This window comes from Lampris incognitus, chromosome 21 (genome assembly GCF_029633865.1).
Source record: "Lampris incognitus isolate fLamInc1 chromosome 21, fLamInc1.hap2, whole genome shotgun sequence".
NCBI classification, from domain to species: domain Eukaryota; kingdom Metazoa; phylum Chordata; class Actinopteri; order Lampriformes; family Lampridae; genus Lampris; species Lampris incognitus.
In genome coordinates this window covers 2,680,694-2,699,021 of record NC_079231.1, presented here as the reverse complement: position 1 = coordinate 2,699,021, position 18,328 = coordinate 2,680,694, and positions in this window count along the sequence as shown.

The following is an 18,328-nucleotide window of genomic DNA, read 5'->3' as shown; positions in this document are numbered from 1 at the left end:
GGGAACCCCATACTGTGTCTATGTGTGTGTGTGTGTGTGTGTGTGTGTGTGTGTGTGTGTGTGTGTGTGTGTGTGTGTGTGTGTGTGTGTGTTTAAATGGGTCCATACACTTACTGTGTATTTCCGGCATTTGGCTGAACGTGGTATCCAGGATGACACGCTGACTGATGTGGGAGTTGAACCTGTGTGGTGTCCTGGCTCGCTGTGTGGCCGTATTATAAACCAGTGGACGTGTGTGAATGAGGTGAGCTGAGTGGAGGGGAGGTGGTGTCAGCCACCTAAGTTCCTCTTCCTCTTCCTCGCTCTTGAAGAGGCCATTTCATCCACACACATCAGACGGCGGGGAGTGTGTGGAGCAAAGCGCCACCGTAATTCCCGATAAATCATTCCCTCACAGAGCCGCTCGCCATGTTCAAAGGCAGCCGTGACCTTCAGCGCCGCCTCTCTCTACATCACATAGCCCGGGAAAATAAAAGCTTATTAGCTTAGAACGTTGTTGATACGTCTGTTGGAAAGGCGATGCGCTAATGAGGCGTGGCACAACGCGGACGGCCGCCGACTTTCCTTTTGGAGATATTTCTCCCTGCCACAGGACCATCACACACCGCTAATGGCATCTCCTCCACAGCACGGCAAAGACAAGGGAACCCAAGGACAACGCTGTTTTTCCATATCACACACAACAGAGTCTGTCTGTCTGTCTGTCTGTCTGTCTGTCTGTGAGGCACAGTGATGCCGAGGGGGATGGCTGGAGAAAATGACGATGGATACAGACAGACAGACAAGACAGAGACAGGCAGGCAGGCAGGCAGGCAGACAGACAGAGACAGGCAGGCAGACAGACACACAGAGAGACAGGCAGGCAGACAGACACACAGGCAGGCAGGCAGGCAGACAGGCAGGCAGGCAGGCAGGCAGGCAGACAGACAGAGACAGGCAGGCAGACAGACACGCAGAGAGACAGGCAGGCAGGCAGGCAGGCAGGCAGGCAGGCAGGCAAGACAGAGACAGGCAGGCAGGCAGACAGACACACAGGCAGGCAGGCAGGCAGACAGGCAGGCTGGCAGGCAGGCAGGCAGACAGACAGAGACAGGCAGGCAGACAGACACACAGAGAGACAGGCAGGCAGGCAGGCAGGCAGGCAGGCAGGCAGGCAGGCAGGCAGGCAGGCAAGACAGAGACAGGCAGGCAGACAGACAGGCAGGCAGGCAGGCAGGCAGGCAGGCAGGCAGGCAGGCAAGACAGAGACAGGCAGGCAGACAGACAAACAGACAGACAGGCAGGCAGGCAGGCAGGCAGGCAGGCAGGCAGACAGACAGACAGACAGACAGACAAGACAGGCAGGCAGAGAGACAGACATACATACATACATACACACAGACACACACACACAGATAGACAGGCAGGCAGGCAGGCAGACAGAGAGATAGACAGACAGGCAGGCAGGCAGACAGACAGACAGACAGACAGACAGACAGACAGACAGACAGACAGACAGACAGACAGGCATGCAGGCAGACAGACAGACAGGCATGCAGGCCGACAGACTCGTGAGCCAGTAGTAAATCCTGTGTGCCATGCTGGACGTACATGTTTTTAAGTCATCGTCTGAGCGGACAGAGCAGATAAAGCAGACACAGGCTGTCTCGTGCTGCATATGTAACATATTCCCACAGCTCTCCTGCAGCAGCCTTCATTCATGCCTTGCTTAAAGGCACTTCAGCATCCGGATTTGAACGGGGACACAAACCGACTTCAATCACCATGGTGACACTGAGCCAGGACGACTTTAACGCAGCAGCATCTCAGCAGCATCCCAGTGCTGCATCACACCCAGCAGATGCTGTGACGAGGTGTGACATCATCACTTCTGCACCTCAACGTCGGAGTATGGAAGGTTTGAATGGTTTTTCATTTCTTATTTTGAGATACTCTATTGATCCCTGTAGGGACATTACGCTCTGCATTTAACCCATCCTGGCTGTGTAGCTCGGAGCAGTGGGCCGCCACCGTGCAGCACCCGCGGACCACCTCCACTTGGTCTCGCCATGCCTTGCTCAGGGGCACAGACAGGAGTATTAACCCTAACATGCATGTCTTTCTGATGGTGGGGAAACTGGAGCACCCGGAGAAAACCCACCACAGACACAGGGAGAACATGCAAACTCCACACAGCGGACGACCTGAGATGACCCCCAAGGCTGGACAACCCTGGGGTTCGAACCCAGGACCTTCTTGCTGCGAGGCGACAGCGCTAACCACTGGACCACTGTGCCATGATTCCCTTTCACCAGGGGAGCAGAGTCATGTTTGAACCTCTTCAGACACACGGGGCTTCACAGAGCTGTATTGTGATGTGTGTTTTGTTGGGACTGCTGCAGCGTTGTTGTTGTTGTTGTTGTTTTATATGTTAGTGCTGATCAGAGGCGATGCAGAAATGACCCGTCAAGTGCAACATCGATAACATCTTGATCGTTTAAACACTGCAACTGGCACTGACGTGCGTGGTTTTAACATGTGTTTGGGAGGCGCTGCTGCTTCCCAGTCCTGATGCACGGCGTTATGTGCAACATGCACATGTAACGTGTGCTACACACCGCCGCCAGTAGGGATGGCACACGTGTTGTCGGGCTGATCCACACTTCAGCTCCCGCGTCAGAAAACGGGTAAAGGGAACATCATCATGAGAGACACCACCAGAGACAAGTCGGAGGGAATTCCCGATGTCATGTCCGCTAGTCCCCGGCCTGCCGTCAATCTGCCATCATAACCAATGTCCTAACCACCACGGCACTGGGAACACTGGTATGAAACCACACCGCAGCATCGGTTTCTCCTTTCCCTGCTAGCTGCCTGTCTGCCTGCATGTCTGTCTGTTCACGTCTTTCTGCATGTCTGCGTGTCTGTCTGCCTACCTGTTACTCTGCGTGTCTGCGTGTCTGTCTGCGTGTCTGTCTGCCTACCTGTTACTCTGCGTGTCTGTGTGTCTGTCTGTTTGCATGTCTGCGTGTCTGTCTGCGTGTCTGTCTGCCTACCTGTTACTCTGCGTGTCTGCGTGTCTGTCTGCGTGTCTGTCTGCCTACCTGTTACTCTGCATGTCTGCGTGTCTGTCTGCGTGTCTGTCTGCGTGTCTGTCTGCGTGTCTGTCTGCCTACCTGTTACTCTGCGTGTCTGCGTGTCTGTCTGCCTACCTGTTACTCTGCGTGTCTGTGTGTCTGTCTGTTTGCATGTCTGCGTCTCTGTCTGCCTGCCTGTTAGTCTGCGTGTCTGTCTGCCTACCTGTTAGTCTGCGTGTCTGTCTGTCTGCCTGCCTGTTAGTCTGCGTGTCTGTCTGTCTGCCTGCCTGTTAGTCTGCGTGTCTGTCTGCATGCCTGTTAGTCTGCGTGTCTGTTTGCATGTCTGTCTGCCAGCCTGTTAGTCTGCATGTCTGCCTACCTGTTAGTCTGCGTGTCTGTCTGCATGTCTGCATGCCTGTCTGTCTGCCTGCCTGCCTGCCTGCCTGTCTGTCTGCCTGCCTGTTAGTCTGCATGTCTGTCTGTCTGCCTGCCTGTTAGTCTGCGTGTCTGTCTGCATGCCTGTTAGTCTGCGTGTCTGTTTGCATGTCTGTCTGCCAGCCTGTTAGTCTGCGTGTCTGTTTGCATGTCTGTCTGCCAGCCTGTTAGTCTGCGTGTCTGTCTGCATGTCTGCATGTCTGCATGCCTGTCTGCCTGTCTGTCTGCCTGCCTGCCTGCCTGTCTGTCTGTCTGCCTGTTAGTCTGCATGTCTGCCTGCCTGTCTATCTGCCTGTCTGTCTGTCTGCCTGTTAGTCTGCCTGCCTGTTAGTCTGCATGTCTGCCTACCTGTTAGTCTGCGTGTCTGTCTGCATGTCTGCATGCCTGTCTGTCTGCCTGCCTGCCTGTCTGCCTGCCTGCCTGCCTGCCTGTCTGTCTGTCTGCCTGTTAGTCTGCCTGCCTGTCTATCTGCCTGTTAGTCTGCATGTCTGCCTGCCTGTCTGCCTGCCTGCCTGCCTGCCTGTCTGTCTGTCTGCCTGTTAGTCTGCCTGCCTGTCTATCTGCCTGTTAGTCTGCATGTCTGCCTGCCTGTCTGTCTGCCTGCCTGCCTGCCTGCCTGTGTCTGCCTGCCTGTCTGTCTGCCTGTTAGTCTGCATGTCTGCCTGCCTGTCTGTCTGCCTGTCTGCTGCTATTTTCCACATGTTATATGTTGAAGCCCGGGAAACACAAACACGAGCTGGCACTCCAAAGAGGCAGGAGAAGCTTAAGGTCAAACTCACTCATCGCTCAGGAGACACACACACACACACACACACACACACACACCTCTAAACAAACGCCCATGATACACACACAACATGAGCAGAGACAATCATGCTAACACACAAGTGTGCACACCTGCATGTACATAAACAACCACAGGCCCGCACACACACACACACACATACCCATATGTAAACACTGCACATGGTTACACACACACACACACACACACACACACACACACACACACACACACACACACACACACAGAACATCATCAAAGAAGAGAAAAGGGAGACAAAAGATGTCAGGGAGAAGCGTGTGTGTGTGTGTGTGTGTGTGTGTGTGTGTGTGTGTGTGTGTGTGTGTGTGTGTGTGTGTGAGGGGTAAGAGAGACAAGTGGAGCAGATAACTCATTTCCTCCACTGAGACGGTTAGCTGCCTCCTCCCTCAACAGGATGGCTAGCCAAGTGAGGAGCGAGTGTGTGTGTGTGTGTGTGTGTGTGTGTGTGTGTGTGTGTGTGTGTGTGTGTGTGTGTGTGTGTGTGTGTGTGTGTGTAACAGACTCTCTGGGTAAAGTGAGGTTGATGTGATATGTGAGGACAGTCCATGCACGTTTAAACAGGACACGTATGACATCGTTAACATGTTGAAGTGCTCCTGCAGGACTCACAAATAAACAACACACAAATAACCACATGAAGACAACAACAACACACACAAATAACCACATGAAGACAACAACAACACACACAAATAACCACATGAAGACAACAACACACACAATAACCACATGAAGACAACAACAACACACAAATAACCACATGAAGACAACAACACACACACAAATAACCACATGAAGACAACAACACACACACAAATAACCACATGAAGACAACAACACACACAAATAACCACATGAAGACAACAACAACACACACAAATAACCACATGAAGACAACAACACACACAAATAACCACATGAAGACAACAACAACACACACAAATAACCACATGAAGACAACAACAACACACACAAATAACCACATGAAGACCACAACATACACAAATAACCACAAGAAGACAACAACACACACACAAATAACCACATGAAGACAACAACACACACACACACACAAATAACCACATGAAGACAACAACAACACACACAAATAACCACATGGAGACAACAACACACAAAAATAACCACATGAAGACAACAACAACACACACAAATAACCACATGAAGACAACAACAACACACACAAATAACCACATGAAGACAACAACAACACACACAAATAACCACATGAAGACAACAACAACACACACAAATAACCACATGAAGACAACAACAACACACACAAATAACCACATGAAGACAACAGGGCAGATGGGTTTAAACAACACCAGCACAGGTTAAAGGGGTCACATGGTGTCTGACTGGCTGTGGCTTCCTGTTTGTGTGCGTGTGGCCATGTTGTTGTGATGATGTCACAGCATGATGTCATCTGCATATTATCTGATGCTGCGCTCTGTTGGTTGACTTGTCTGTCTGTCCTGGTCTGTCGTTTTCCTGTTGAACCAGTCTCCCTGTTCAAGCTGTTACTGCTCTGATGTGGAAGACTGTTTCTACTGTTTGTCAGGCTGGTGTCAGGCTGGTGTCAGGCTGGTGTCAGGCTGCTGCCAGGCTGGTTTCAGGCTGGTGTCAGGCTGTTGCCAGGCTGGTGTCAGGCTGCTGCCAGGCTGGTGTCAGGCTGGTTTCAGGCAGGTTTCAGGCTGCTGTCAGGCAGGTGTCAGGCTGGTGTCAGGCAGGTTTCAGGCTGGTTTCAGGCTGGTGTCAGGCTGCTGCCAGGCTGGTGTCAAGCTGGTGTCAGGCTGGTGTCAAGCTGCTGCCAGGCTGGTGTCAGGCAGGTTTCAGGCTGGTGTTAGGCTGCTGCCAGGCTGCTGCCAGGCTGGTGTCAAGCTGCTGCCAGGCTGGTGTCAGGCTGCTGCCAGGCTGCTGTCAGGCAGGTTTCAGGCTGGTGTCAGGTTGCTGCCTGGCTGGTTTCAGGCTGGTGTCAGGCTGGTGTCAAGCTGCTGCCAGGCTGGTGTCAGGCTGGTGTCAGGCTGGTTTCAGGCTGGTGTCAGGCTGCTGCCAGGCTATTGTCAGGCTGGTGTCTATCCAGTCACAGGTTTGTTCATGTCTGTCTGTCCACGTCTCTCTCTCTGCTCCCTGCTGTTGTCTCCACCTGTTTCTCTTGTTTTTATCTGTGCATCTACCCTCCATCTACTTCTCTGTCTAAACGTCTGTCTGTCTGTCTGTCCCTCCATCTGTCTGGCTCTGTGACATATGGTCTCTTTCTGTCTGTCTTATTTCTGTCTGTCTGTCCCTCCATCTGTCTGTCTCTGTGACGTATGGTCTCTTTCTGTCTGTCTTATTTCTGTCTGTCTGTCCCTCCATCTGTCTGTCTCTGTGACATATGGTCTCTTTCTGTCTGTCTTATTTCTGTCTGTCTGTCCCTCCATCTGTCTGTCTCTGTGACGTATGGTCTCTTTCTGTCTGTCTTATTTCTGTCTGTCTGTTCCTCCATCTGTCTGTCTCTGTGACGTATGGTCTCTTTCTGTCTGTCTTATTTCTGTCTGTCTGTCCCTCCATCTGTCTGTCTCTGTGACGTATGGTCTCTTTCTGTCTGTCTTATTTCCTCTGCTCAAACCAACATGACACAAACCAACAATGTATGACGAGCACACCAAATTCACGATCGTTTATCAGTGAAGACACACACACACACACAAAGATGCACACACATGCAGTGTGCACACACACACACACACAAAGATGCAAACACATGCAGAGTGCGCGCACACACACACACACACACACACACACACACAAAGATGCAAACACATGCAGAGTGCACACACACACACACACACACACACACACACACACACACACACACACACACACACACACACACACACACACAACATGTAGTTGCCTCAGCTGTACACACACACAGATCCATCAAAGTGTGCGGCACATCTCTGACTTGTTAAGGTGCCATTTGTCAGCTGCTGCTGGAGTGGCTGTGTGACTCCACCACTAATTGCCACTGGTGCTAAATTTAGTCCAGGAGATGTGGAGTCCTTTTGATCACAAGAGCTGAATCTTAAAAAAAAAGAAAAAGAAGAAGAAGAAGAAGCAGAAATTGTACTCAGCCTCGCAGGCAAGTTTACCCGCCTCTCCTCCCCTTCTCCTCCGTTCTCCCCACTTTCTCCCCCATCTGCCTGTCGCTGGGGAATAGGTGAACTATTCCATATGTCAGCCTTGTCAATCAGCAGCAGAAATACGGGGAGTACTCTCTCTCTCTCTCTCTCTCTCTCTCTCTCTCTCTCTCTCTCTCTCTCTCTCTCTCTCTCTCTCTCTCTCTCTCTCTCTCTCTCTCTCTCTCTCTCTCTCTCTCTCTCTCTCTCTCTCTCGCCCCCCCTCCATCCAAAGAGTGTGGGTGCAGCAAGTGCTCCTCTCTCATAGAAGTCAGTGGCACCGGGTTTTGTTTGTGTCCTCATCATCGCGGGCGGTTGTGGAATGTTAATCGAGGCGACCTCGGCCGGGACTTGTAATGGTGAAGTTAATCAGTCATTGCAGATGAGCTGCTGGGTGCAGATGACGTGTCGGGGTGCTATGCACGGCGGAGGGTCGGCCCGTGTCAGGTCCGACTCAAACAGTCTGATGTTATCCTATACATTTCATTTTCCCCTCCCCTAAATCAAAACGTGTCTTGTGCTGATCTTGACACTGTCTTAAGCTACAAATCAAAGAGACAGACCAGATGAAGGGCGAGCGAGAGGAATTCTCTCACATCTCAGAGAGGTCCGCCTGAAGGAGAACATGAAACACATGCTCCTAGCCCAACAGCTCCTCTAGTGGGCGCTACCTCACAGTCACACCTGTGCTCTTCTGAGACACACCGTGACAACACACCCAGCGCCAGGCTGATGATGGCACGCCAGCCTGGCGCTGCTAGCAGCGCCAGGCTGGCGTGCCATCATCAGCCTGGCGCTGCTAGCAGCAGCTCCTCCGTTCGGTCGCCATCACCACAACTAAAAACCCCTTCCTCCTACAACGCCAGGGGATCCCGTGTTTGGTCTGAGATGGTCTGAGGTGGTCTTTTCCAGACCTGACATGACAAATCCACAGCAGCACTTCCAGCCCGGCACATCATTCCCTCCAGATTGTTCATGTGATTCAACTCAAATGAAAGATTTGCCTAAAAATGAAACTCATCCTGTCTGGATCCTGTCTGGACTTGTAGCAGCTTTTCCCCTCAGCAGAGAGGAAACAACCCAAAACAAACAACTGCCAAACACCAACCAAAACGTGTCAGGAAGGTTCTTCATCCAACGCATATTATCTCGATATTGCCGCAGTCACCCACTCTTCACAACAATACTTTCAATAATAAAGTCTAGTCTAGTCTAGTCTAGTTTAATCTATTGTATACTAGTCTAATCTAATCTAGTCTATTCTACTCTAATCCAATCTAGTCTAATCTAATCTAGTCTAGCCTATTTTAATCTATTCTATACTAGTCTAATCTAATCTAGTCTACTCTACTCTAATCCAATCTAGTTTAATATATTTTAATCTATTCTATACTAGTCTAATCTAATCTAGTCTACTCTACTCTAATCCAATCTAGTTTAATCTAATCTAATTTAGTCAATTCTAGTCTAATCCAATCTATTCTAGTCTAGTCTATTCTATGCTACTCTAATCCAATCTATTCTAGTCTAGTCTATTCTATTCTAGTCTAATCCAATCTATTCTAGTCTAGTCTATTCTATTCTAGTCTAATCCAATCTAGTCTATTCTAGTCTATTCTATTCTACTCTAATCCAATCTAGTTTAATCTATTTTAGTCTAATCTAATCTAGTCGATTGTAGTCTAATCCAATCTAGTCTATTCTAGTCTCTTCTATTCTACTCTAATCCAATCTAGTTTAATCTATTTTAGTCTAATCTAATCTAGTCGATTGTAGTCTAATCCAATCTAGTCTATTCTAGTCTATTCTATTCTACTCTAATCCAATCTAGTTTAATCTATTTTAGTCTAATCCAATCTATTCTAGTCTAGTCTAGTCTAAGAGTGGAAAGTCAGTCAGGTGTTAGATTGAGATGTAGAAGAGAGAGGTGGCTCGTCCGCTAAAGGAGAACCGGGCCATCATTTACAAGCTGCAGCTATTTAAAGCCTCCGTCTGAAGTGCGGCTGACGGCGGGTCGCGTGTTAAGTGTATGTTGGGCGCTTGGCTTGGCTGTTTCCAGTAAATAAAGTCTCCCTGATCCCTTCAGGTGACATGAGGCCGTCCAGGAGGCTCTCATTCTAATGAAGACATTTTTCATAATCGGGCTTAATTAAGGCTGCTGTGGAGAGATTTACCTCCTTTGTGATAAACATCCATAAAGGGTACAAATCAACCTGAAAGCCTCATCTGAACAAGAGACAACGGCCACGGCGGGGTTTCAAACCAACAACCCGTTTGCTCCTGTTTGTTGTCAGGTTTCCGAGTGGAGGGAAGAGCTTCATATTCCAACTTCCAACTTAACTGAAAACTGCAAAACAACACAAATTAGTCAAAACAACGGCTCCTGTCTGAACACACGAGGTTGTTATTTAGGACAAATTTAGAATGTCAAATTAATTTTCTGTGGACTTAAACAGATTTTCATTATAGCGGCCTTTCTCCGACGTGTCTGTCAGGTGAGAGAATTTATTACTCGCTCTTCCTTCAGGCTACAATGTGCCAACATCTTGTCTTTTTTCCATTTATGTTTATTTATACAAAGCGGCAGATGTTCAGGAACAAATGCGGCTTTTTAAAAGATATAAAGAACATGTTAAAAAAGAGGGAAACGCCGGCTTTAAAGCTGCCATTCTGTCAGAAGAGGAGTGTATGGCTGTCTATAAGAAAGACACCAGAGACACACTGCATGTCGGCCTGCCTGGTCTCGGTCTCCGATGGAGGTGAGCCATACACAGACATGCTGCCTGTCCAACCGTCAGCCTTGTTAGCGCCTGTCTCACCCAGCAGGACGAACGAGGGCCAAAACCACCAGATGTGAGGAGAGAGAGCCTTCAGCAATTCTGCTGCCTGTCTGTCAATAAGCACCCAGCAACCGAACAACCACATCCTCACCGCTCAGAGAGAGACAGACAGACAGACAGAGACAGACAGATAGAGAGACAGGCAGAGACAGAGAAAGAACGACAGAGACACAGACAGACAGAAAGATAGGCAGAAAGAGAGAGACAGACAGAGAGAGAGAGAGACAGGCAGAAACAGAGAGAAACAGCGAGAGAGCGACAGAGAGACAGACAGACAGAGAGAAAGATGGGCAGAAAGAGAGAGACAGAGAGAGAGAGACAGAGAGAGACAGAGAGAGAGAGAAAGACAGGCAGAAACAGAGAGAGACAGACAGGCAGAAAGAGAGAGAAACAGAGAGAGAGAGACAGGCAGAGACAGAGAGACATACAAATATTCCTTGCTCCACACACTCCCCGCTGTCTGATGTGTGTGGATGAAATGGCCTCTTCAAGAGCGAGGAAGAGGAAGAGGAACTTAGGTGGCTGACACCACCTCCCCTCCACTCAGCTCACCTCATTCACACACGTCCACTGGTTTATAATACGGCCACACAGCGAGCCAGGACACGTCACAGGTTCAACTCCCACATCAGTCAGCGTGTCATCCTGGATACCACATTCAGCCAAATGCCGGAAATACATAGTAAGTGTATGGACCCATTTAAACTCACACACACACACACACACACACACACACACACACACACACACACACACACACATACACACACACACACACACACACACACACACACACACACACACACACACACACACACACACACACACACAAAGCCCCTGTAGACGGCAGTGACAACGTAGACGAGGATGGCAGTGACTCATGACGGCATGAGGAAGGAGAGCCAACGAGCTATGAAACAAATCCAGCAGCTCTCAGAAACACACACAAACATGTGTGTGATTATCCTCCGAACACACAACTCACATGTCTCCCTGCTCCTGAGAGAGGACGGCAAGAGTAAACACACTCACAGAGAGGTAACACAACCGACATCCTGCAGGATGGAGTCTGCCTGCCACATAGTAGAAACCAGATGTAACCAGCTCCACTTCCATGACACCAGTCCACATAGTCTCACATGACACCCCACCTGGGTCCAGCATGTAGTCTACAGCTTTACCTCCCCAACCAGTCCACATAGTCTCATATGACACCCCACCTGGGTCCAGCATGTAGTCTACAGCTTTACCTCCCCAACCAGTCCACATAGTCTCACATGACACCCCACCTGGGTCCAGCATGTAGTCTACAGCTTTACCTCCCCAACCAGTCCACATAGTCTCATATGACACCCCACCTGGGTCCAGCATGTAGTCTACAGCTTTACCTCCCCAACCAGTCCACATAGTCTCACATGACACCCCACCTGGGTTCAGCATGTAGTCTACAGCTTTACCTCCCCAACCAGTCCACATAGTCTCACATGACACCCCACCTGGGTCCAGCATGTAGTCTACAGCTTTACCTCCCCAACCAGTCCACATAGTCTCACATGACACCCCACCTGGGTCCAGCATGTAGTCTACAGCTTTACCTCCCCAGCCAGTCCACATAGTCTCACATGACACCCCACCTGGGTCCAGCATGTAGTCTACAGCCTTACCTCCCCAACCAGTCCACATAGTCTCACATGACACCCCACCTGGGTCCAGCATGTAGTCTACAGCCTTACCTCCCCAACCAGTCCACATAGTCTCATATGACACCCCACCTGGGTCCAGCATGTAGTCTACAGCTTTACCTCCCCAACCAGTCCACATAGTCTCACATGACACCCCACCTGGGTCCAGCATGTAGTCTACAGCTTTACCTCCCCAACCAGTCCACATAGTCTCACATGACACCCCACCTGGGTCCAGCATGTAGTCTACAGCTTTACCTCCCCAACCAGTCCACATAGTCTCACATGACACCCCACCTGGGTCCAGCATGTAGTCTACAGCCTTACCTCCCCAACCAGTCCACATAGTCTCACATGACACCCCACCTGGGTCCAGCATGTAGTCTACAGCCTTACCTCCCCAACCAGTCCACATAGTCTCACATGACACCCCACCTGGGTTCAGCATGTAGTCTACAGCTTTACCTCCCCAACCAGTCCACATAGTCTCACATGACACCCCACCTGGGTCCAGCATGTAGTCTACAGCTTTACCTCCCCAGCCAGTCCACATAGTCTCACATGACACCCCACCTGGGTTCAGCATGTAGTCTACAGCCTTACCTCCCCAACCAGTCCACATAGTCTCACATGACACCCCACCTGGGTTCAGCATGTAGTCTACAGCTTTACCTCCCCAACCAGTCCACATAGTCTCACATGACACCCCACCTGGGTCCAGCATGTAGTCTACAGCTTTACCTCCCCAACCAGTCCACATAGTCTCACATGACACCCCACCTGGGTTCAGCATGTAGTCTACAGCTTTACCTCCCCAACCAGTCCACATAGTCTCACATGACACCCCACCTGGGTCCAGCATGTAGTCTACAGCCTTACCTCCCCAACCAGTCCACATAGTCTCACATGACACCCCACCTGGGTCCAGCATGTAGTCTACAGCTTTACCTCCCCAACCAGTCCACATAGTCTCACATGACACCCCACCTGGGTCCAGCATGTAGTCTACAGCTTTACCTCCCCAACCAGTCCACATAGTCTCACATGACACCCCACCTGGGTCCAGCATGTAGTCTACAGCTTTACCTCCCCAACCAGTCCACATAGTCTCACATGACACCCCACCTGGGTTCAGCATGTAGTCTACAGCTTTACCTCCCCAACCAGTCCACATAGTCTCACATGACACCCCACCTGGGTTCAGCATGTAGTCTACAGCCTTACCTCCCCAACCAGTCCACATAGTCTCACATGACACCCCACCTGGGTTCAGCATGTAGTCTACAGCTTTACCTCCCCAACCAGTCCACATAGTCTCACATGACACCCCACCTGGGTTCAGCATGTAGTCTACAGCTTTACCTCCCCAACCAGTCCACATAGTCTCACATGACACCCCACCTGGGTCCAGCATGTAGTCTACAGCCTTACCTCCCCAACCAGTCCACAGAGTCTCACATGACACCCCACCTGGGTTCAGCATGTAGTCTACAGCCTTACCTCCCCAACCAGTCCACATAGTCTCACATGACACCCCACCTGGGTTCAGCATGTAGTCTACAGCTTTACCTCCCCAACCAGTCCACATAGTCTCACATGACACCCCACCTGGGTTCAGCATGTAGTCTACAGCCTTACTTCCCCAGCCAGTCCACATAGTCTCACATGACACCCCACCTGGGTTCAGCATGTAGTCTACAGCTTTACCTCCCCAGCCAGTCCACATAGTCTCACATGACACCCCACCTGGGTCCAGCATGTAGTCTACAGCCTTACCTCCCCAACCAGTCCCATAGTCTCACATGACACCCCACCTGGGTCCAGCATGTAGTCTACAGCTTTACCTCCCCAGCCAGTCCACATAGTCTCACATGACACCCCACCTGGGTCCAGCATGTAGTCTACAGCCTTACCTCCCCAACCAGTCACATAGTCTCACATGACACTCCACCTGGGTTCAGCATGTAGTCTACAGCTTTACCTCCCCAACCAGTCCACATAGTCTCACATGACACCCCACCTGGGTCCAGCATGTAGTCTACAGCCTTACCTCCCCAACCAGTCCACATAGTCTCACATGACACCCCACCTGGGTTCAGCATGTAGTCTACAGCTTTACCTCCCCAGCCAGTCCACATAGTCTCACATGACACCCCACCTGGGTCCAGCATGTAGTCTACAGCCTTACCTCCCCAACCAGTCCCCATAGTCTCACATGACACCCCACCTGGGTCCAGCATGTAGTCTACAGCTTTACCTCCCCAGCCAGTCCACATAGTCTCACATGACACCCCACCTGGGTCCAGCATGTAGTCTACAGCCTTACCTCCCCAACCAGTCCACATAGTCTCACATGACACTCCACCTGGGTTCAGCATGTAGTCTACAGCTTTACCTCCCCAACCAGTCCACATAGTCTCACATGACACCCCACCTGGGTCCAGCATGTAGTCTACAGCCTTACCTCCCCAACCAGTCCACATAGTCTCACATGACACCCCACCTGGGTTCAGCATGTAGTCTACAGCTTTACCTCCCCAGCCAGTCCACATAGTCTCACATGACACCCCACCTGGGTCCAGCATGTAGTCTACAGCTTTACCTCCCCAACCAGTCCACATAGTCTCACATGACACCCCACCTGGGTCCAGCATGTAGTCTACAGCTTTACCTCCCCAACCAGTCCACATAGTCTCACATGACACCCCACCTGGGTTCAGCATGTAGTCTACAGCTTTACCTCCCCAACCAGTCCACATAGTCTCATATGACACCCCACCTGGGTCCAGCATGTAGTCTACAGCCTTACCTCCCCAACCAGTCCACATAGTCTCCCATGACACTCCACCTGGGTCCAGCATGTAGTCTACAGCCTTACCTCCCCAACCAGTCCACATAGTCTCACATGACACCCCACCTGGGGTCAGCATGTAGTCTACAGTTTTAAATCCCCAACCAGTCCATATAGTCTCACATGACACCCCACCTGGGTTCAGCATGTAGTCTACAGCTTTACCTCCCCAGCCAGTCCACACAGTCTCACATGACACCCCACCTGGGTTCTGCATGTAGTCTACAGCCTTACCTCCCCAACCAGTCCACATAGTCTCACATGACACCCCACCTGGGTTCAGCATGTAGTCTAAAGCCTTACCTCCCCAACCAGTCCACATAGTCTCACATGACACCCCACCTGGGTTCAGCATGTAGTCTACAGCTTTACCTCCCCAACCAGTCCACATAGTCTCACATGACACCCCACCTGGGTCCAGCATGTAGTCTACAGCTTTACCTCCCCAACCAGTCCACATAGTCTCACATGACACCCCACCTGGGTCCAGCATGTAGTCTACAGCTTTACCTCCCCAACCAGTCCACATAGTCTCACATGACACCCCACCTGGGTCCAGCATGTAGTCTACAGCTTTACCTCCCCAACCAGTCCACATAGTCTCACATGACACCCCACCTGGGTCCAGCATGTAGTCTACAGCTTTACCTCCCCAACCAGTCCACATAGTCTCACATGACACCCCACCTGGGTCCAGCATGTAGTCTACAGCCTTACCTCCCCAACCAGTCCACATAGTCTCACATGACACCCCACCTGGGTTCAGCATGTAGTCTACAGCTTTACCTCCCCAACCAGTCCACATAGTCTCACATGACACCCCACCTGGGTCCAGCATGTAGTCTACAGCTTTACCTCCCCAGCCAGTCCACATAGTCTCACATGACACCCCACCTGGGTTCAGCATGTAGTCTACAGCCTTACCTCCCCAACCAGTCCACATAGTCTCACATGACACCCCACCTGGGTTCAGCATGTAGTCTACAGCTTTACCTCCCCAACCAGTCCACATAGTCTCACATGACACCCCACCTGGGTCCAGCATGTAGTCTACAGCTTTACCTCCCCAACCAGTCCACATAGTCTCACATGACACCCCACCTGGGTTCAGCATGTAGTCTACAGCCTTACCTCCCCAACCAGTCCACATAGTCTCACATGACACCCCACCTGGGTCCAGCATGTAGTCTACAGCTTTACCTCCCCAACCAGTCCACATAGTCTCACATGACACCCCACCTGGGTCCAGCATGTAGTCTACAGCCTTACCTCCCCAACCAGTCCACATAGTCTCACATGACACCCCACCTGGGTCCAGCATGTAGTCTACAGCTTTACCTCCCCAACCAGTCCACATAGTCTCACATGACACCCCACCTGGGTCCAGCATGTAGTCTACAGCTTTACCTCCCCAACCAGTCCACAGAGTCTCACATGACACCCCACCTGGGTCCAGCATGTAGTCTACAGCTTTACCTCCCCAACCAGTCCACATAGTCTCATATGACACCCCACCTGGGTTCAGCATGTAGTCTACAGCTTTACCTCCCCAACCAGTCCACATAGTCTCACATGACACCCCACCTGGGTTCAGCATGTAGTCTACAGCTTTACCTCCCCAACCAGTCCACATAGTCTCACATGACACCCCACCTGGGTCCAGCATGTAGTCTACAGCCTTACCTCCCCAACCAGTCCACATAGTCTCACATGACACCCCACCTGGGTTCAGCATGTAGTCTACAGCCTTACCTCCCCAACCAGTCCACATAGTCTCACATGACACCCCACCTGGGTTCAGCATGTAGTCTACAGCTTTACCTCCCCAACCAGTCCACATAGTCTCACATGACACCCCACCTGGGTTCAGCATGTAGTCTACAGCCTTACTTCCCCAGCCAGTCCACATAGTCTCACATGACACCCCACCTGGGTTCAGCATGTAGTCTACAGCTTTACCTCCCCAGCCAGTCCACATAGTCTCACATGACACCCCACCTGGGTCCAGCATGTAGTCTACAGCCTTACCTCCCCAACCAGTCCCCATAGTCTCACATGACACCCCACCTGGGTCGAGCATGTAGTCTACAGCTTTACCTCCCCAACCAGTCCACATAGTCTCAAATGACACCCCACCTGGGTCCAGCATGTAGTCTACAGCCTTACCTCCCCAACCAGTCCACATAGTCTCACATGACACCCCACCTGGGTTCAGCATGTAGTCTACAGCTTTACCTCCCCAGCCAGTCCACATAGCCTCACATGACACCCCACCTGGGTCCAGCATGTAGTCTACAGCCTTACCTCCCCAACCAGTCCACATAGTCTCACATGACACTCCACCTGGGTTCAGCATGTAGTCTACAGCTTTACCTCCCCAACCAGTCCACATAGTCTCACATGACACCCCACCTGGGTCCAGCATGTAGTCTACAGCCTTACCTCCCCAACCAGTCCACATAGTCTCACATGACACCCCACCTGGGTTCAGCATGTAGTCTACAGCTTTACCTCCCCAGCCAGTCCACATAGTCTCACATGACACCCCACCTGGGTCCAGCATGTAGTCTACAGCCTTACCTCCCCAACCAGTCCACATAGTCTCACATGACACTCCACCTGGGTTCAGCATGTAGTCTACAGCTTTACCTCCCCAACCAGTCCACATAGTCTCACATGACACCCCACCTGGGTCCAGCATGTAGTCTACAGCTTTACCTCCCCAACCAGTCCACATAGTCTCACATGACACCCCACCTGGGTTCAGCATGTAGTCTACAGCTTTACCTCCCCAACCAGTCCACATAGTCTCATATGACACCCCACCTGGGTCCAGCATGTAGTCTACAGCCTTACCTCCCCAACCAGTCCACATAGTCTCCCATGACACTCCACCTGGGTCCAGCATGTAGTCTACAGCCTTACCTCCCCAACCAGTCCACATAGTCTCACATGACACCCCACCTGGGGTCAGCATGTAGTCTACAGCTTTAAATCCCCAACCAGTCCATATAGTCTCACATGACACCCCACCTGGGTTCAGCATGTAGTCTACAGCTTTACCTCCCCAGCCAGTCCACATAGTCTCACATGACACCCCACCTGGGTTCTGCATGTAGTCTACAGCCTTACCTCCCCAACCAGTCCACATAGTCTCACATGACACCCCACCTGGGTTCAGCATGTAGTCTACAGCTTTACCTCCCCAACCAGTCCACATAGTCTCACATGACACCCCACCTGGGTCCAGCATGTAGTCTACAGCTTTACCTCCCCAACCAGTCCACATAGTCTCACATGACACCCCACCTGGGTCCAGCATGTAGTCTACAGCTTTACCTCCCCAACCAGTCCACATAGTCTCACATGACACCCCACCTGGGTCCAGCATGTAGTCTACAGCTTTACCTCCCCAACCAGTCCACATAGTCTCACATGACACCCCACCTGGGT